General features: G+C 43.1%; 1 protein-coding gene across 4 annotated transcripts in view; it reads left to right on the top strand.

The window, feature by feature from the left end:
* The window catches only part of REEP3 (receptor accessory protein 3), a 72,417-nt gene that overhangs the window by 3,585 nt on the left and 46,899 nt on the right, over nt 1–21,933 (top strand). The window contains exon 1 of one of the 4 annotated variants that reach the window (XM_045023120.1): nt 19,721–19,845. The exons of the other annotated variants lie outside the window; for them this stretch is intronic. The gene's annotated coding sequence lies outside the window, so the exon portion shown is untranslated. Of the gene's footprint in view, nt 1–19,720; nt 19,846–21,933 lie in introns of those variants that run through there. 4 annotated transcript variants of the gene reach the window in all.

The following is a 21,933-nucleotide window of genomic DNA, read 5'->3' on the forward strand; positions in this document are numbered from 1 at the left end:
TGTAATTATGACATGTGGCCCATAATGATAAAGCTGGGCATTATGTCTCACAAAATGACTGAATGTTGTACTTGGCACTTCTCTTATCCAGAGACTTAAAAGTAAATTGGTGCTACAGCAGCCTGTGAAAGAAGCAGGTTGTTATCCCCACTTTTCAGATTTTTATGGGAAGGAAGGGGACAACTGAGGCAGTATGTAGTGTGAGTCTGCTCTTTACCTACTCTCCTTGAGAGGCTCAGATAATTTTTGTCTTTGCTGGGAAAAGGGGAGATGTTTAAAAGTACACGTCTTAGACCTCTCCATACTCTACCTGCCCCATTTCCTAGCTGCAGAGCCCTGACAAAGTGGCTATTTCCACTGTCTCAGAAAGGTGGAGGCAGGAGGAGGGATGACTGCATCCAGGAGGGTAAACTAAGAGACTGTGAGGCAAGAGACCAGGTCCTGTGTGGGGCTAGGCAAGTGAAAACTGAAATGGAGTTGGGGAGGGAAGGGAGCTGGAGTGGGAAAGGGGGAAGTAGGTCAGGAGACGATATGGGGCATGCTATAAGTAGGGCACTACCAAATTTATGGTCCTTTTGGTGAACTTCATGGTCAGGGCATTTAAAAAATCCTAAATTTCATGATTTCAGCTATTTAAATCTGAAATTTCAGAGTGTTGTAATTATAGGGGTCCTGGTCCCAAAAAGAGTTGGGGGTGGGGTCACATTATAGTGGCCATTGCGGTATTGCTAGGCTTACTTCTGTGCTGCTGCTGGCAGTGGTGCTGCCTTCAGAACTGGACAGCTGGAGAGCAGCAGCTGCAGGCCAGGAGCCCAGCTCTGAAGGCAGTGCAGAAGTAAGGGTTGCAATACCACAATCTCCCTAAAATAACCTGGTGACTCCCTTTTGCGTCAGGACCCCCAATTTGAGAAATGCTAGTCTCCCCACTGAAACCTGTATAGTATAGGGTAAAAGCACACAAAAGACCAGATTTGATGGGGAGGGGAGACCAGATTTAATGATCTGTGACACATTTTTCATGGCCACGAATTTGGTAGGGCCCTAGCTATAAGAGGAGGCTTTCAGTTAAATGGTTTCCAGTCTTGGATTCCTTCCTGCTTCTTCTACTTTCACCCAACTCCCAGGCTTGCTCTGGCTCTTTGCCCTGATAAATTCCCTTTCTTGCTTCTTGATTTGCTCCTCTGCCCTACCCCTTCCCTCTCCCCCAGCCATGTTCTGCTGGACCCTGTTATGTCGTTCCATTTCCAAACCGACAAAGTGGGAAAGATAAACAGTTTGGCTGAGGGGCACCAATGTTTATCAGGGCCTTGCAGAAGTTGAGTTGTCTAGTGTTTGAAAAGGAGAATAATGTAACTGAATTGGGTATGGTGCAGTTCCTATCTATACTATCTACATGAGTCTTCTATATTTTAAATAGACACACAAACAACTCCAGAAACCCTGATTTTATTCATCCTGAGCAGCCGCCTGGAACAGCTGCCTTCATTGCTGTCCCTCCAGGTCTCCAACTGTTGTCCCAACTGCCATAGAACCTTTGCCTCCTGGCTGACCTTCTGCTCTCTGTTTGGTAGCCAGAAGAGCAGCAGCAGATTCACCTAAAGCAGACATCATGTGGCCCTCTGCCGATCGATTATCAGTCAGTGGATTTGCTATATTTGCACTTTGCCCCAAGTGTCTTTAAAACAAAACAAAAACCTAAAATTGTAGTTTCTCTAGACTTCAATTTCAGGAGACTCTTCTTATCTCAGAGTTAGTAAAATTACAGTGATATGTAGCGATTGCCAGGGCTGGAAGGAATAAGGTCAGAGCCAGGATTGGAGTACAGAGGCATCTGATAGTTCTGTGCTTCAACTGCTAGACCATGCTTTTGACTAATATGTTGATAGTCTTGAAAAATACTACAAGGGTTAAAATAACTGGCCCATGTGCTGTCAGTGCTTTGACTAATCCTTCATGAAATATCTGAACTTATCAACACAAATGCTTTATTATAGGACTGTCAATTAATCACAGTTAACTCATTTGATTAACTCAAATTAATTGCAATTTAAAATTTTAATTCTGATTAATCCCAGCTTTAATGGCACTGTTAAATAGAATACCAATTGAAGCTTACCTACATTTTCAAATATATTGATTTCAATTACAACACTTAATACAAAGTGTACAGTGCTCACTTTATATTATATTTTTTATTACAAATATTTACACTGTAAAAATGATTAAAATTTTTTTTTCAGTTTACTTCATACAAGTACTGTAGTGCAATCTCTGTATCATGGAAGTTGAATTTACAAATGTAGAACTATGTTTAAAAAAAACAAAATAAAACCTGAGAAACAAGTTTGTTTACATTTGCAGGCGATAATGCTGCTTGCTTTTTGTTTACAATGTCACCTGAAAGTGAGAACAGGCGTTTGCAATGCCAGCTACAATGCCATGCAAGGTATTAACGTGCCAGATGCACTAAAGATTCATATGCCCCATCATGCTTCGGTCATGCTGATGGCGGGGTTCTGCTTGATGCTGATCCAAAGCAGTGCAGACCAACGAGTGTTCATTTTCATTATCTGAGTCACATGCCCAACAAGAAGTAGGACTGAGTGGACTTGTTTCTACATGTTTTGGTGACTTCTGCTGTTTAAAAACGTTTTTGTGATCTTGAACTATGAATCAAAGCATTCTTTCTCACTTGTAGGGTCTGAGCAATTGTGTATATATACCAGTTACTGGAAGATAATATATTGTCATAACTTTAAACTAAATTATCTATATACTAGCTGTCAGTTACAGCCTGGTGTGTCCACAGCTATTGTGCGTCCAGGGAGGGTGAAGTGTTCTCCTACAGGTTTTTGTATATATATCGGCCACACCATCACCGGTTCATTCACCTGCACGTCCACCAATGTAAAATATACCATTATATGCCCGCAGTGCCCCTCTGCTATGTACATCGGCCAAACCGGACAGTCCCTACGGAAAAGGATAAATGGATACAAATCAGATATTAGGAATGGCAATATACAAAAACCTGTAGGAGAACACTTCACCCTAGCTGGACACACAATAGCAGATTTTTAAAGGTCGCCATCCTGCAGCAAAAAAGGCTTCAGGACCAGACTTCAAAGAGAAACTGCTGAGCTCCAGTTCATCTGCAAATTTGACACCATCAACTCAGGATTAAACAAAGACTGTGAATGGCTTGCCAACTACAAAAGCAGTTTCTCCTCCTTTGGTTTTCACACCTCAACTGCTAGAAGTGGGCCTCATCCTCCCTGACTGAACTAACCTCGTTATCTCTAGCCAGCTTCTTGCTTGCATATATATATATATATATATATATACCTGCCCCTGGATATTTCCACTACATGCATCTGACAAAGTGGGTATTCACCCACGAAAGCTCATGCTCCAATACTTCTGTTAGCCTATAAGGTGCCACAGGACTCTTCGCTGCTTTTACAGATCCAACTAACAAGCTACCCCTCTGATACTTGATACCATTAATACAGTAGACATAGCTTTACCTTTGCCTAGACACTATTGGAATTTTTCTGATAATCGACTTAGATGTAGTGTATTACCTTCCAAAGTAGGATTGTTCTCCACATGGTCTTATTTTTAAAAAGTAAGGGTTTTTCTCAGTCCAGTTTTAAATATGTGATTTGACAAAAACCTGGTAGCTGTTTAATTATTTTGAAGGCATCTGAATGGCTCTGAGGGTAGATAATTCTTAGCTTCTGTCCACAATTCAGATGTGGCTCAGTCTGGTAGTGACACTTAGAACACTGACCAGTCACTGAATAAGTGAATGATGTTGGTGTCATCCATTGCTTAAAATGTGTGTCCACTTGACACACATTTTGCACTTTTCTGCATTTAACTGAGGTGACACACTGACTTGCAACTCCATTCTTAGCTTTGCCATGTACAGTACTCTTAATACTGGTTTTAAACAAAATTTGTGGGAAATTGATGTTTGAATAAAAGTTTTGTTAGTGATGATAAAAATACCCAGCATCACATGACACTTGAAGTGCTGTTTGGTTTTGTTTTAAATTATATGTTTAAGTTTTGAAGAGAAGCTTGTACAAACAACTTTGGCTTGATGGTTTTCATTGTCTGCCCCAAATAAATGATTTATAATGTTGAGTTGTGTTAAACTTTTGGGAAGCATGACTAAGGTTTTTCTTGTTTGTCTCCTTGAATTTCCAAAGCCTGGAGCATAATACATTGTTTGAACGGAGGGTGCATGCTCTAAAGGGAAACAATATTGTCTAGTGATGAGAACAGAAAATTCAGAGACAAAAGACTTGGATTCTATTCACAGTTGTCCCTAACATGTGTGACCTTAAGTGAACTTGTCAGTGACTTGCCTTCTGTATCTCTAAAAATTGGTTATTCTTTCTGTGGAGTGCAGTGCAATTTTTCTGATGTACAGCAAGAAGTGTAAAGTATGGACTCCCCCTCCCACTTGCCCACCACTCTATATTGCTATCAAGAATATTGGCGCCTGAAATGGATCTAGAATGCTTCAGATAGCATAAGGAATAAAAATGGTTTCTCCATACAACACAGGGAGCTAGTAGTTTCATAGAGTAAGGCCAGAAAGGACCATTAGATCAGCCAGTCTGCCCTCGTGTATATAATATGTCCATACCTTTCACCTGGATACCACTATATTAAGCCCAAAAACTGAAGCTAAACTAAAATATTTCAGTCTTTGGGATAGTAAACTGCATGCTGCAGGAAGAGAATGGGTGAGAGTAATGGGACCAGTTACTCCTGAGGGAATTCTGCGCCTAAAAATTATGCGCACAGTATTTTAAAATTCTGAAAATCTCATTTGTCAGTTAAATGTGGCTCCATCATGGCAGTGGGGAACACAGGCCACTGGCTGCATTGAGGTGGGAGATTACCCTGAAGCCCCCATCTCCCCCAGTACAGGGACTTGGCAGTGAGGCTGCATCTGACCCTGACACAGTGCAGGGGCTGGACTTGCCCCAGAAACACCCTGGGGCTTTGTGCCAGGCATACCAGGTGTTGGTGGGCAGGTTCAGCCCAGTGGGATCCAAGTGTGGAGGGGCTTAGTGTGTGTGTGTGTGGGGGGGGGGCGGGATCCAGGTGTGGAGTGAGAGGTTTCTGTGTGGGTGGCTCAGTGGGAAATCTGGAGGCACAAGGGCTTGTTGGGGATCCAGGAGAAGGTGGTTGGGGCACAGCGGGGGTTATGTCTGTATGTGGGGGAGTCTGGGTGCCGGGGGAGTGGTGCTTGGGGTGAGGGTCCAGGTGCAGCTGGTTGGGATCAGTGGGGTGGGGGTCTGGGTGTAGGGGGCTTGTTAGAGGAATCCAAGTGTAGGGGGGTGGGGCTTGTCAGGGTGAGGGTTTGATGGGCCTGCTTAACCGGGGAGCCCCAGCTGCTGCTGAAGGGATGCCACATGCCAGGCTCCCAATTCCCCCCTCTTCCTCCATCCCCCTATCTTCACTCCCACATTCCCCTACCCTATTCCACCCCTTCTTCCCTCCCCTGCCTTCCCCCCCCCCCCGCATTACCTAGCTCCACCGCAGGCACTCTGTTGCACAGAAACCAGGAAGGGTCTTAGCACACACAAGGGGAGCACGACTGGCACTAGATCCCAGGAGACTGCATTCGGCTGCAGAGTCACAGATGCAGCCTCCTTCAGCTGGGCAGCTCTGTGCTTGCAGAAACAGGGGGTGGGGTGGGGGGTGGGGGAAGTGGCTCATAACCCCATGTGCCCCACATGCCTTGTCTCGCATCTGTTGGAGAGGGCAATCTCTCCCCAAAAACTGTGCCCATGGTTGTCGTCGTCTTCCCCCCTCCCCCCCCCCCATGGCTTCCCTTTGCTTCACTGCTGTTTTCTGCAGGGAAGCACAGGAATTCTGCAGGACGGTGTGTTTTCTGTGGGCGCACAGTCACACAGAATCCACCCAGGAGCGGAGCTAATGCTGGAACGTAGTCATCTGCTCTGCAGCCCAGCACACCTTTTGCTAGGTCAAATGGTATTTTATAGCTGCTGCTTTGCCTATGTACCCTCTGGTGCTACATAAGGAACACTCTAGGGCTGGAAGCATGCTCAGTGCAGTTCCCCATAGCAAACTGAGGGGCTGAAGCATGCTGGGACCAGATGGAGAATGGCTAAAAGTATACTGTGGGGGATGACATTCTTAGTTAATGCTCTTGGTGTATATTCCATATTACAAACTGTGTTTAAATGCATCTGTCTCCCACATTTCAGATAGAAGAATACCAAAAACATTGTGTTGTGGCATGAAAGAGTGTTCCTAGTACAAAACAACACTCATGCATATTCTGGATAGCAGAACATGCTTAACTGAGGTATATTTCAAGCTCACAAACACTTCCACACCTGTGGTGGAATAACTTACCTTATGTAGTCTTATGTGAAGCCAACAACTAATATGCTAATACAGATATGTTTCGGGAACTTAAGGGTCCAAAGCCAAATCTGGTATCCAAATACCTCATGTATTTTGATACATTTTGGATCTGGATGGCTTTTAATCCCTGATGAGCAAGTCCATAAAAACACGTCTCTAAAAGATGTGAATCTGTAACAAATAGCCCCTGTCCTATACATTTGCCATGGACAAGCTGTTTGATCTTTTAAAGGACAACTGAAATTCGTCATGAATTCCAGAATTTACACTTGCCATGATAGAAACTTCAGATTTTGAAGACTATGAAAAAGAACATGAATGATACACTGCAAAGGGATTGCCATTGATCTTTAAATTAAAAAAAAAAATTATTGTGGCACCTTAGACTAACACATTTATTTGGGCATAAGCTTTCGTGGGCTAAAACCCACTTCATCAGATGCATGGAGTGAAGTGGGTTTTAGTTCACGAAAGCTTATGCCCAAATAAATGTGTTAGTCTCTAAGGGTACGTTTACACTTACCGGGACGGTCGACGCGGCGAGTTCGACTGCTCGGAGTTCGAACTATTGCGTCTGATCTAGACGCGATAGTTCGAACCCCGGAAGCGCTAGTTCGAACTCCGGTACTCCACCGCGGCAGGAGGAGTTGCCGGAGTCGACCCTGGAGCCGCGGAGTTCGCTTCCGCGGCGTCTGGACGGTAAGTAAGTCGAACTAGGGTAGTTCGAATTCAGCTACGTTATTCACGTAGCTGAATTCGCGTACCCTAGTTCGACCCCCGAGCTTAGTGTAGACCAGGGCTAAGGTGCCACAAGTACTCATTGTTTTTGCTGATCCAGACTAACACGGCTACCACTCTAAAACAGGTTTTAATTTGAAGATGTGTTTCTTTGGGTTGTAGCAAACTATTAGCTACAGTAGTAGTGATGCTAAACAACTTGGTGCCAACCTGCCATTGGTAAATCATCCATGTGATAGACATAGGTGTATGCTGTAATGATACAAAAATACCCCTTATTCCTTTAAGCATATAGCTTTTTGATGGCAGATGTGAGTTGAATGTAACTTACACTTGTGTGTGTGTGTGTGTGTGTGTGTGTGTATATATATATATCCAGGACAGAAGAACTTTCTATGGAAAGTTCCAATATAATGCTTTTTGATTTGCCTCCCTTTGATAATGCGGCTGTTGTAATAGAAGTCTTGGCTTTGGGAGCAAAGAGTAGAAAGGGAAAAATGCGCTCTCTTTTCCTTCCCATTCACTCTCTGGAGTTTGTTCTGGCTGTTAATTGTCATAGTTTTCTCCTTATATAACTTTCTGTGGGGATAGTCTGTAGAAGGATATTCCTGTTCAGTTCTGTGAGACCAGAGGTAACATTTAAACATGTCACCAAGGAAATTTTATTCTAAATTGAATTTTTATATATTTCCCTTAGTTTTGAAGATATTTCTTCTAATTTTATGTGATTTACTGATGCTACTTGTAACATCCAATGACTTTTTAGAGGGGTGTGTGTGTGTGTGTGTGTGTGTGTGTAAGTGTAAAAGTACCTTCCTAAGTAGTTGCGAGTTTCCCATGAAAATTGCTGTGGCCTACAGTTTTGGGGTTCTGTGGATTTATATTCCCATCTTCTGTGTTAAGTTTCTCATTTCCTAGTCACTATCCAAGACATGTAAAGTTTTTAGGTGTTACTTTTCCATGACACAAGTACTTGAGGTTAATACAAATCTTAGTTTATGTATTTGTGTAGATGAGGATACAATGAGATCAGATTTATGCTGTGCTTCCCTTCAGTTGTGAAAAGTGTTGTGGAAAGAAATCCACTTCTGAAAACTCATAGCTGTTAACATAATTCCTTAGTTGGTCAACCGTGTTTTTAGAGAGACAAGGTGGGTGAGGTAATTTTATTTATTTTTGTGTCCGTCCAACTTCCGGTGAGAGACACAAACTTTGCAACTTACACAGAGCTCTGCTTCAGGTCTGTGTAAGCTCAAAGCTTGTCTATCTGACTAACAGACACTGGTGCAATAAAAGAGATTACCTCATCTCTCTAATATCTTGGAACCAATGCCTCTACAACAGTGCATGCAACCTTGTTTTTAGTCTCTTTAGGTACTGCAAGTCAAGTACCTTTTCTGAAGTACATCACATGCTTTTGCTGAAGTTAGACCAACAGGATCCCAGTTATAAACAAAGCTTGCCTCTGGTAAATCTTAATGAAAACACCAATCTCTAACCTTAGGCCTACAGTTGCCACAGGGAAAAATATTACGGGTAGCTCTGCCCTCCCTGGTATATTATATTACAATAATGTGGTATGATTAACAGCTAATCATAACTTAAATGCATAATGCCCTGGGGTAGGTTCCTGCCAGATATTCAAGCACATAACAGTGTAACTTTAACTTGAACTTTTTCCTAACAGAGATTTTAACATTTCACAAAAGGAAGAATTTCTTAGATTCAGAAATTATGTTACAGAATGATTAGTATAATGGTGACTATTGTGTCTGACCATGTTGTGATCCCCTTCCACTGAACATATTGGGAATTCCTGGGCATTTTCACATAGCTTTGAGTTGTACAGTCTTACCTCACAAGAGGTGCAGTGAATGAGACCAGGGCTTCTGTGGACTTTTATTCAATGTGAACCTTGACTAAATTTTTTCACTAAGCAGCTAACTTACCACTGCACATGTGAATGCAGGCTGTGCACCACTCTGGATATTAGTTTAAAAGGTCTTAGACATATACCAAATGTATATTGGTAGTATATTGAAGTGTGGTGTGTGGGTTTTTTTGTTTTTGTTTTGTCAATCTCCTAAATAAAACCTGTCTTCCTCCAGAACATTCAGAGGCAGTTCTCCTCACTTAAGCCCACTTCCCTTCCAGATTTTAGCTTCCTACTTCCAGCTGTTTTGGCACTAAGGCTGTTCTAAAAAATGTGAAGCATAAAGTGGAGAAGAGCATTTTCCCACTCTTCTGTACTGAAAAATGATGGAACTGTCATGGCATTTAAATAAGTAAGCTTCAGCCACAGGCCAGAACTAGAAAACTTCAGACCAGTAGCTAGAAATTGCAGAAAATATTTTCTGAAAACAGTAAGAATGGAAATGACTTGGTACCCTAATCTGTAAGATTCTCTCCTGTTATAAGTATCAGAGGGGTAGCCATGTTAGTCTGGATCTGTAAAAAATGACAGTGTCCTGTGGCACTTTATAGATTAACGGACGTATTGGAGCATAAACTTTGGTGGGTGAATACCCACTTTGTCAGATGCATCTCCAATACGTCCGTTAGTCTATAAAGTGCCACAGGACTCTGTCTCCTGTTACAAGTGTCTGTCTGTATAATCCTTATTTATGTAGTTAAATTAAAGCACCTCCTAAATAACAAAGATTATGTTAAAAGTCCTCAGATGCTGGAACTTTGACAGCTCATATGGTGCAACAACATCTTAATACACTGAATCGATTGGGTCCCCCCCCCCCCATAAACTGTTGTGAGGGAATAGAGCAAATGTTCTTAAATAGGAGCATAAAGAAATTCTCTGCAGCTGATGTGATTGGTAACTTTGGGAGTCTTATGTTGTAATTGTAACCACTAGATAATTCTCATGGTAACGTTTATAACTTGATCTTGAGAATAATATATTTTGGGGGGGGGGAAATATATACAAGGAAACTCTGGAAGGTTGACTCTGTAGCCTGTGACCTTTTTTAAATAACAAAAGGATTAGGTTTTCCTCAGGAATGATGTATTGGGGTAGGGGGAGAGGATGGATGGATAACTGCTGCTTAGAGTACAAATGAGGGATGAGTAGTATTTAAAGCTGTCTCACTGTCAAAAGTTAAATAGAACCAGTAGAATGAGGAGTGTGTGTGTGTGTGTGCACGCATGCGCCTTCAGGGAAGGGGATATGGGTGGTCCTCTCCTCCTCTCCCCCCCCGCCTTAACTGGGGTATGTCAGAGTTCCAGTCAAACTCCTCAGTGGTATAGTTGGAATGTAGCAACATCTTACAGCTGAACATGCTAGATTCAGTTCACCAGTGAAAAGTAATAGTTGCTGTATTTCTGCATTAAATTAATATATGGAATAACAGTAGTGAACATGTGGTGGTGTTGAAAAATCATGAGTCATACTCTCAAATCATGACTTAAAAATAAATTTTAAAATGGTTCTCCTTGCTTGTCTTCTTATTTCTGAGCCTTTAGTGTACATGTGGGTGATGGTTTTTGAAGCTTTAGTTTTCTCTACAACTGCAAGGATTAGAACAGGGGTAGGCAACCTATGGCACGGGTGCTGAAGGGGGCACGCGAGCTGATTTTTCAGTGGCACTCACGCTGCCTGGGTCCTGGCCACTGGTCTGGGGGCTCTGCATTTTAATTTAATTTTAAATGAAGCTTCTTAAACATTTTAAAAACCTTATTTACTTTATATATAACAATAGGTTAGTTATATATTATAGACTTATAGAAAGAGACCTTCTAAAAACCTTAATGTATTACTGTCACGTGAAACCTTAAATTAGAGTGAATAAATAAAGACTCGGCACAACATTTCTGAAAGGTTGCCGACCCCTGGATTAGAAACTTTTAAGGAAGCCTCACAGCTGAGGTTCTCATGCGTCATATTGTTCTTGAAGCCCCAGCTTTCGGAGTCAAATGATTACATCATAAAATCACAGAATTTGGCAGTACTGGTGTAGACATCAGTTTTAAATATTGCAATTGGCTCTTCAGAATCTTAATCTCTCCATTACTTGTTTCTGGGTTCCCATTACTCCCCCAAGATAGAACCTGCAAAATAAAGGGTTATGTTACCTGTTGAGTGTATGGGTATCAATGATGAACTCTTAATTCTCAAATGTACAGCTGGGGGGAGAGATGGGAGTTCTATTTAAAGTCTGTTTTAGGGCTTTCCTGTGGTGCCCATCACTGTAGCAACAAAGCACTTGAATATTCCATTATGACCTAAAAAGCTGGACAAACAAATTTAGTGAATGAAAAAATTTCCAAGGGATTGAAAACTACTTGTTCTAGGTCAGAGTGTATGGGTTTGAGTGAGGTGAACTCTAAACTTTACTTATTTGTATGCTGGTATTTAGGTAATAAGCAAGTTAAAATATGTTCTTTCACTACAGTCCAATCCAAAAATCTAATTCTGTTTCTATAAGGTTTTTTAAAATATATTCCTCGTCCCTCATGTATACGTCTCAGCTATGTTCAAGTTCATATTTTGATGGCTGTTATTGATCTGGCACCACCCGCTGTTAGGATCCTGGTGCAAGCATCCTAAATTGATAGACCATCATGCCTCTGCTGTGATGAGTGGCAGTTGCTTGCTCATAACACCTGTTATCTCTTCTCAACTTAAAATAAACACTCCTTATCTTCATTTCATGGATGTTAGCCCTATTGGTTTCCTCTTTCCATTCCTCATCCCCCAAACACACTTTCATGAGGTAGTAACCTATCCATCCCACTGCAAAAAAGTTGTCATAATAAACATCAGCTTTCATATTTTAAAAAAAAATTGTTTCTATCCATCTTCCTTGCTGAAAGTATTCAAAATGTAAACTGAAGTTACAGTTCAAGGTCTGTCAAAACCTTTTTCCTTATGTGAGCCTGGCTAGCTCAGTTGGTAGAGCCTCAGACTTTTAATCTGAGGGTCCCAGGTTCAAGTTCCTGGTTAGGCAAAAGAACACTTCCCCCTGTGATATCCCCCAAGAACTTCAGAAGGCATCTCTTGAGGACTCTCCTTGACTTCAGTTTTGGGCAGAGGGATAGCTCAGTGGGTTGAGCATTGGCCTGCTAAATCCAGGGTTGTGAGTTCAATCCTTGGGGGGGGCATTTAGGGGTCTGGGGCAAAAATCTGTCTGGGGATTGGTCCTGCTTTGAGCTGGGGGTTGGCCTAGATGACCTTCTGAGGTCCCTTCCAACCCTGATATTCTATGAAAATCATTAGTCTGTCCATCACTCTTTATAACTGACTGTTTATTTATAATAAAGGGTAATTTATTTGTACTAAGCCATGTTTTTATTACTATGACCATCACTTCAGATACATCTATACTGCACGCTCTTTTTGGCAATGTGGGAATTTAAGCTATGCACTAAGAGTGCTACATTAATGTTGAATATAGCTGGAAAAATGAAATAGCCATGCCTACAACTGGCAGTAAAAACACACTAGTAAACAGGATTACCCATAAATCTAGCAGTGTGGAATAAAGTAAATTAAATTAGATTCAGCTGGTTTTCTTATCTGCCACATGAGAGTAGTGCACCAGTATCAACTATTAAACAAATTCCTTTAAATAATTTTAAGGTCTGAAACACACAAGCTGGACAAGCCTAAAGACAATCAGTCTGTCCTTAAATTGACTTGGATAAAGATATTGTGGAAATATCTAAGGATGGCAGCCTTTATCACATGATGGAATATGTAAATATTCCTTAAATGCTGGGACTTTTTAGTAATGGTTTCTGCAGGGGAATAGAGTTCAGTAGATGCTGCACTCTTTTGTAGCTGTGGCAGCAATATCATGTAATTTTGAGATCCAGTGCTTGTCCTCAGTACCCATAGTCAGCTGCAGCACCTCACCCCCAATGCACTGATCCCTCTCTGTAGATTTGGAGGCAGATCTGAAGATGCAAGTAAACACTTGAAAAAAAAATCTATTCTTTGCCCACACCTCTGATCTTAATAAAATAAAATAAATCAGTTTTGTAACTGGTAGGCTTTCCAGATCACTCTGGATTACATGGATTTTTCATGTCTCGACTGAAGACCACTGGTAGCTATGTGGGGAAACTACACTACCTGCTTGCATCACAATTGGCTAAATGTTACTCTCAGTCCTGTTTTTTTAATACCTAATTCTCCCATTACTGGAATGAAACAAAAGCTTTTTTCTCCTTTAGTTATATCTTTTGACTCTTACTCATGGGCTAGGTTCCTTCGCTGTTGTCTGAGAACTCTTGTTAAAATTTCATGCTAGAGCAGTGTCAAACACTAGTAGAATAAGGGCCACTGATAATAATAATTATAAGATCTTCTTTTTTTATCTAGAGTTCTTGCCACTTTCACTAATACCAAGAGGAGAATACTGGAAGAGCATGGCTCATTTAATTCCCCCCCCCCCCCCCCCCCCCCCCAAAAAAAGCTATGGGTGGATAGAATTACTCCTCCATATGTTATGGGGTAAATACCAGGGAGGGTAAAGGGTTATTTTAAGCTCGAGGACAGTGATGGCACAACAACAAATGGATACCAAGTGGCCAAGGACAAATCAAGCTGGAAATTACTGTAGAAGGTTTCTAATCAGCAGTAGGGTGAGGCTCTGGAACAGCCTCCCAATAGGAGTTGTGGGGCAAACAACTCCATTAGTTTTAAAGGAGAACTTGATATATTTGAGTCATGTTTTTTTTACAGTGGGGTTGCTTGTGATGGTAGGGGTCTGGGCTCAACAGCGCTGGGGATCAGTTTTGGTTCATGTCTTACATTACTAAAAGCTAATTCTTCGGGGTTTCAGCTGGACGCTTGCAGGGGTCATGAAGGGATCACCTCACTCCCCCAAAACTCTGTGTGTGATTTCCTTCCTCTGAAGCATCAGAGATGGGCATGGCTAGAGATAGGGCATTGGGCAGCAAGGGCTAGGGCTCTGAGGTGGCACTGAGCATTTTCTCTCTGAGGTGATTGGTTGGCTGGTTCTTACTCACAGGCTCAGGGTCTAATGGATGGCCATATGTTGGGTCAGGAAGGAATTTTCCCCTAGGTCAGATTGGCAGTGACCTCAGGGTTTTTCATCTTCTTTTGCAATGTGTGGGTGCAGGTCACTTGCCAGGATTGTGTGGGTACATCTCACTTAATCATTTCCTTGCCATTGGAGGGTCCTCAGGCACTGGTGTACCTCAGTTCCTACTGTTTTCTGTCTGTGGCATGTATAGTCTAGTCTCCTGTGGGCTATAATACTTGGGTCTAATTTCAATTACTGGGTTTAGTGTGCAGGTGCTGGGTTGTGTTGGTCACCTGTGGTATACAGGAAGTCAGACTAGATGAAGTGGTCATCTCTTCTGGCCTTAAACTCTGACTATAAGGTTAAGAAAAACATTGGCTGAGACTTTATCTTGCTCTTTCCCATCTTAATTCCAACATAATTTTGGCAGATTTCAGGCTAGAATTATGAACTAGAGTTTTAGACCATCTAGCTAATATGATGCTGGTTACTGCAGAATGAAAATTACATTTTGATGCTTGGCTCTTGTTTTCATCTGGCCCTTCAAAATCCCTTTTTAAAAATAAAGTTGTTTGAAAACAACTATTGTTGAGTTTGAACTCTTCCTTACGCTGTTAAGATATCTTAATCAACCACCATAAATCATGCACTGATTTATTGAATGTGAAAATCCGTTTTTCTTTTGCTAAGACCAGAGTTCAATTTTGTATTTTCCCAGCAAAAGGATCTCAGCAGCTGGTTTAGATTGTATGGGGTTATTCTGTCCTTGCCTTGTTTTTTATCATGAAGATTTAATTAATGTAAATCAAAGAACGTGGTGGCATTACACAAAGAACTTGGTGCTTTATTCAATTGAAGTTTGAAGATCATTTCTTCCAGGATCTGTCTCTTCAAGAAATTCTGCATAATATAGTCTTTGCTTATACGAAACAATTTCAGAGGACTTCTAGAGGGGTACAGTAGAATCTCAGAGTTACGAACAACCTCCATTCCCGAGGTGTTCATATCTCTGAAATGTTTAACTCTGAACAAACATTATGGTTGTTCTTACAGTTGACTTGATACAGCTTTGAAATTTTACTATGCAGAAGAGAAATTCTGCTTTCCCTTTATTTTTTTTAGCAGTTTAAGTTTAACACAGTACTGTACTTGAATTTTTTTTGTCTTGGCTGCTTCTATTCTAAATGAGGTTGGTTAATCACTTAACTCTGAGGTTCTACTGTAATTTGCGATTTATTTAAGGCAATTTTATATCTAAGCTCCAGACACAAACCTCTGAAGAATAACTCAAATGAGAAGGCAATATTTAATGGCCCAATATAGTACTCTTTCCCGCTCAGGCTACTCTTGATACTTTTGAAATCAGTGAAGAGTAAGGTTTAAATTGAATGTATGGCTTGAATTCTGGGTGCCTGGTAATCCAGAACTAACCAGCTGACATGCTCAGCAGGACTCTACCTCAAACATGAGTGGAAGCCATGATGCCATGCTCTCATACCTCTTTATGAAGTGGGGCACCCTCCCTCCCCGATGGGACCTCTTTGCTACTCATGAGAACCTCAGTTGCTCTAAGGGAGGACTCAGGGCAATTCTCTCCCCTTCCCCCGAACAGGCAACCTCTGCTATGCCTCTTTTCCCTCCTTCCCCCCCCCCCCATTCCCTTGCTGCCACAGGTGCTACACAAGATTAACCAGGAGAGAGCCACCGTCATACTCGTAGCCCCATTCTGGCACCATCAGTTCCGGTTCACGGACCTCCTCAGACTCTCTGCCTGCCCACCATGCTGCTTCTGCTCACACAAGATTGGGAGAGGCTTTGTCATCCCAATCCAGGCCCTCTTCATCTCATAGCCTGGTATTTGGATGGGCGTCAGGGGTGCTCTACTCTGGTTCAACAAATCCTTACCTAAAGCAGGAGAAAATTCACTAGATCCTGCTATTGAACTAAATGGACACACTTCATAGCAGGGGTCGGCAACCTTTCAGAAGTGGTGTGCCGAGTCTTCATTTATTCACTCTAATTTAAGGGTTTCGCGTGCTGGTAATACATTTTAATGTTTTTTAGAAGGTCTCTCTCTACAAGTCTATATATTGTATAACTAAACTAGTATTTTATTGTAAAATAAACAAGGTTTTCAAAATGTTTAAGAAGCTTCATTTAAAATTGTTGATCTTACACTGCCAACCCGCTGCTGGCCTGGGGTTCTGTTAGCCCACTGCCAGCCTAGGTGGAGTGGGGCCTGCAGCCAGAACCCCAGACCAGCACTGCCAGTCTGGGGTCCTGGCCATACTCACATACCTACCTTCTCCCTGGTTCTGGCCTATTTTCTTCCTCTCTCTGCACTAAGCTGAGGGTGCACTGAGCACAGGGCTGGGGGTGAAGGGTCTGGCCAGGAGCTAGAATGAGGGAGGGGGCTCAGGGTTGGGGCAGGAGGTTTGGGTGTGGGGGCACTTACCTAGGCAGCTCCCATTACCTGTGAGGGGTGCAGTTGGTCCTGTTTGGTGCTCAGGGTGGGGATGTGCAGGGTACATGGGATGTCAGGGGGCTGGGGATGTGGAGGTGCAAGAGTCAGGGCTGGGGGCATGCAAAGGGGGTGCAGGTATCAGGGCGGCGGGGGCTGGGTATGTGTGGGTGTGCCAGAGTCAGGGCTGGGGTTGTGATGGGGGTGTGTGAAGTAGTCAAAGGGCTGAGTGCGTATGAGGGAGGTAGAGGGCAGAGGGCGCTGTGTGGGGGGGGGTCAGGGCAGAGGGCTGGATGACTGCCCCCCTCAGAACCTCCAACCCCCCCCACTTCTTGTCCCCTGCCTGCCCCTCCTGGGACCCCTGCCCCTATCTAAGCCTTCCTTCTCCTTGTCCCCTGACTGCCCTGACCCTTATCCACACCCCTGGCCCCAGACAGAACCCCTGGACTCCCATGCCTATCCAACCACTCCCTGCCCCCTGCCAGGACCCCCAGAACGCCAGACCCATACAACCTCCACCCCGCTCCCTGCCTTCCCCAACCCCTCTCCACACCCCTGCCTCCTGACAGCCCCCACCAGAACTCCCAACCCCCCAGCTCCATATCCCCTGACCACCCCCTCCAGAGACCCCCCCCCCCAACTGCCCCCAGGACCTCCTTGCTCCTTGACTGCCCTGACTCCTATCCACCTGCCCCCCGCTCCCTGACTGCTCTCTCCAGAGACTCCCGCCCCTAGCCACCCCCATCGGGATACCACCCCTTATCCAAAGCCCCCCTGGCCCTGGACCCCTTACCATGAGGCTCCAAGCAGAGCCAGATACGCTGCCCCGCGGGAGTGCGCAGCCCCAGCCCCCAGAGCGCTGCGCGTGTGGTGGCAGGGCTCCAGGGAAGGGGGGCGAAGGTAGGGGAGGGGCTGGCGGCTTGCTGTGCTTGGCTGGATGCTCTGGCCCAGGAGCACGGACCCTGCGGCTTGCCATGCAGGCAGGAATTTTAATGGCACACTGGAGTCCCAGCAGGCCACAGTGTGCCATTAAAAATTGGCTCGCATGCTGTCTTTGGCATGTGTGCCATAGGTTGCCGATCCCTGCTTCATAGCATGGGCCCACCGCCACCACCACTACTCACTGAACAAGGTGTCTATTCCAGTCGTCCTCAACTGCCTTCTCACCCTCAAGATGTTGGCCTGACCCTCAGTTCTATTCTATTGCATCTGGCAGAACTCGGTGTCTTTCTGTCTCCCATGGACCTCTGTGATGCATCCCACCACTATCTGCTTGATGAAAGATCTACTCAACAGTTTTCCACCAGTACTGACGCCCACACCACCATGGGATCTTAATCTCGTTCTCTCCACCCTAATGAAGCCACTCTTTGAGCAACATGCTCACTCTCCCATCTCTTGATGAAAGCAACTTTGATAGCAATTATCTTAACCAGACAAGTCAGTGAATTTTCAGCCATGATGGCAGACTCTTCCCTTACACAATGCTAGCCAAGGACAAGATATCCTTATGGCTGAACCCTAAATTCATCCCAAGAGTGGTGTCTGAGTTCCATCTAAATCAGTGCATACACCTGGTAGTTTTCTTCCCCAAACCACACCCTTCCCTTACTAACAAAGCCTTGTGCTCCCTTGACGTCCGTCGTGCACTGGCATTCCACAGGACTCGACCCTTTCATGCATCACCAAAGCTATTTGTGGCCATAGCTGAGAAATCCAGTGGTGAAGCCCTCTCATCCCAACGAATCTCTGGGTGCATCTGTGAATGCTAAAACGAATGCATCATACCTCCATCTGCTAGAATCAGTGCACTCAACACAAGCCTGTGATGATTTCAGTCACATGGACCCCCTTGGGACTGTCACCTGATGTGCTGAAATTACCTCTGAGCCCATTTTCCCTGATGGCTTGGGATCCTAGAACCCTGCATTGTTGAGCCAGACAGTGCTAGTATGCTTCAACACAGACCCAGGTCTGACCATGCCCCCAAAGCTGCAGGCTTTAACAGGTAACCTGCTGAGTGGTTTTAAATCTCTAGCACCCAGACATCCAGTTCCCAATGGGATCCAAACTACTAATAAATCCATTTTACTCTGTATAAGCTTTATACAGGGTAAACTCATGAATTGTCCGCCCTCCATACCAGTGATAGAGGTGCACAGCTGTTTGCTCTCCCAGGTATTAATCACTTACTCTGGGTTTGTTAATAAAATCACTTCTGTTAAGTATAAAAAGTAGGCTTTAAATGGTTTCAAGTAATACCAGACAGAACAAAAGTTACCAAGCAAAATAAAACAAAATCTGCAAGTCTAAGCCTAATACATTTAGAAGCTGCTTACAAATAAAATCTCACCCTGACAGATGTTCCAATAAGTTTTTCACAGACTAGACTCCTTCATAGTCTGGGCCCAATCCTTTTCCCTGGTAAAGAGCCACTTACAACCAATTGTCCTGGTTAATGGGAGCCATCAGGATTCCAAACCACCATTAATGGCCCACATTAATGCATAGTTACAATAGGACTTCAGAATAATACTGAATAATACTTCATATTTCTAGCTTCAGATGCAAGAATGATAAATTCATAGATAGGATGAACACACTCAGATTATAAACTTTGTAATGACACATTACAAGAGACCTTTTACATAAAGCTTATTCTAGTTACATTGTATTTTCATTCATAAGCATAGTTCCATAAACATATGGAGTGCAACGTCATAGAGCCTAAGCCACCACATTGGCCTCACTGGACTTTACATGTCCACGACACACTACGCCATCACACAAGCAGCAGCAGCAGACACTGCTGTGGGTCAGGCCATACTGCAGGCTGCACTTCCAGTGTCATGCATGCACCCACCTCCATGCTGGTAACTGTTTGCGAGTCAACCACGTGTGGAATACACATAGTAACCTCCTCCTCTTGAGTGATGGTCCCTTACCTGTAACTGGAGGTTCTTTGAGATGCATGGTGCCTATTTGTATTCCATTAACTGCCCTCCATCCTCTCTGCTTCAGACTGGATTCCGTTATGGTAAGAGACTGGAGAGGCATTGACCCACAATGCCTCTTATACACTCAGCGCTGGAAGAACAAGGAGACACGTGTGGGTCAAAGGACTCTGCTAAGAGACACTTATGGACTCGGGCACATGTCACACATGTGCACCCACATGTAGAATACAGATAGGGACCACACATCTCAAAGAACCTCCAGTGATAGGTAAGTAACCTCCTCCTCTGTACTGTATGTGATTTCATTAATGCAAAGCTGAAATTAAGTACTTATTCTTTTAAAAACAAAAAAACCCCAACCCAGTCACTGATGTCAACAAAAAAATCCATGTTGGCATTATAGCCTTATTTCTCAGCTACCTCTTCCTCATGCATGAATCCAAACATGGTACAGAAGGTATTGACTCTCAGTCCCATTTCTGCTTCTTCTCCATCCATCATTTTCCTTGTTTGTCAAAATGCAACTAACATGGCTTTAATTTAGGCAACCAGCAACAATTCCAATAGCTGTTTAAAAAAGCCTCTTTTAAACTGCAATCCTGTTATTTCATTGATATCCACAATTGACTAATTTGGAGATTGACTAATTTAGCACAGCTCAGTGTGCTCAGAAGTAGATTTGTATTGATACACTATTTACCATTTTATTTATATATATATAAATAAAATGGTGAATAGTGTATTTTTTTTTTTTTTCAAACAAGGCTTCTCATTAAGACTTTCCAGTCAAAAAAAAAAATGGGGTGCAAGTTACACCTAGTTACCCAGGTCAAATATCCAAGGAGAATGGAGTAGAAACATCTGGAGTAGAGTACCTGTGGTGTGTTGGGATGGAGTGTCTGGGAGCTTGGGTAGGTCAGAAAGGGGGTGGAGGAGGAAGAAAAGTGGGTTGTGGTCCTGGGAGTAATATTCATCATCTTACCATTGAATCTGGCTGTCAAGTCTGGTGTAGACAAGGCCTTATCTAACTGCAATAGCTTATGCTTCAGCTGTTTGTGTTGCACTGAATCATTTGTTTCAGTTAGTTCATCTATGCTGTATATGTGCTAGTATGGAGGTTATGCAAAATTTAAAGTTATTTAGCCAGTCATAAACAGATTCTACTCCTATGCCATGTAGCGGAACAACTTGCCCTTTTGTTTGGGTCTTAAAACCCAGAGATTTTAAATTTCTGGCATAGTACAGCTTGCTTTGCCATATATTATAAAGATGCAAGAAATAACCATGCAGTTCTGTCAAAGCTTGAATTACTGTAGTGATGGTCTTTTTTTTGTTGATCTGTTGCCTCTTTCTTCACAGTTCACTGAGAGGGAGTGCCAATTAAATTGGAGAAGTTAGTTCCATTCACTGCAAAATATGCCTCAATGCTGATAAGTCTACTGTGGATGCAGCTTTGCTGGAGGCAGGCATGACCATATTTCAAGCACTACAGGGGTTTGTGGTCACAGGGGCATGGACCATGGATACCATCTGTGATTTCATAATGGTGTTACAAAGTTAGAGTTTTCCTCATTTAGGGATTCTCTAGCCACTGCTGTTGATTCCATGTCTCAATCAACTGTCCCACCAATCCATGCTTATGGGGGGCTTATTTAAGAGCTCTTTACCATGACAACTTAGCAGGGGTGAGGAGAATACAACCTCTCACTAGGCAGTCGTGTGAATTCAGTTACCTATTGGTCTTGCTCTGGCACTCAGCATGCATTGCTGGGACACCCTCCTGGTGGTTGGTTGGTTTGTTTGTTTGTTTGAGCAGGAGGGTGAAGAACTTTCAAAACTTTGAGCAGAAAGTAGCTGTCTGTACTAAGATTGAGCTCCTACCATTTGGATTAGCATCCATATGAGCAATATGTTGTAGAAATGGCTTAGCTTCCTGGGAAATGCCAGGAAAATTAATTTGGACTTTTCATAACTCTTCATAGTGTAGAATCTATCTCAAAACCACCCACGAACCATTGTTTCAAGGAGCTGGGTTGGCAGTTGCAGAATAGTTCCCCTCAGAGCAATGCTATGACCACACATCCACATGTAGCCCTACAGTAAAACTACACCTGAAATATGTACCATTGCTACTAGTGCAGTTCCTTTAATTGGCAATATTACAGTCATCTGTTAAAGAAGCAGGTTCTAAGAAATAGATCCGTCTGTAAAGAGTCATTTTAGCTATCCTGAGTTAAAGCAGTGCCATTATACATTGCCTAAAGCTTCCTTCAAACTGCCTTAAAATCTTTTTATTTATTTTTTTTAAAGCTAGTAGAGTGCTGTTTCTAGGTTGTTCACCCATTTAATTGTATGA

The sequence above is a fragment of the Mauremys mutica genome, chromosome 7 (genome assembly GCF_020497125.1).
Source record: "Mauremys mutica isolate MM-2020 ecotype Southern chromosome 7, ASM2049712v1, whole genome shotgun sequence".
NCBI classification, from domain to species: Eukaryota; Metazoa; Chordata; order Testudines; family Geoemydidae; genus Mauremys; species Mauremys mutica.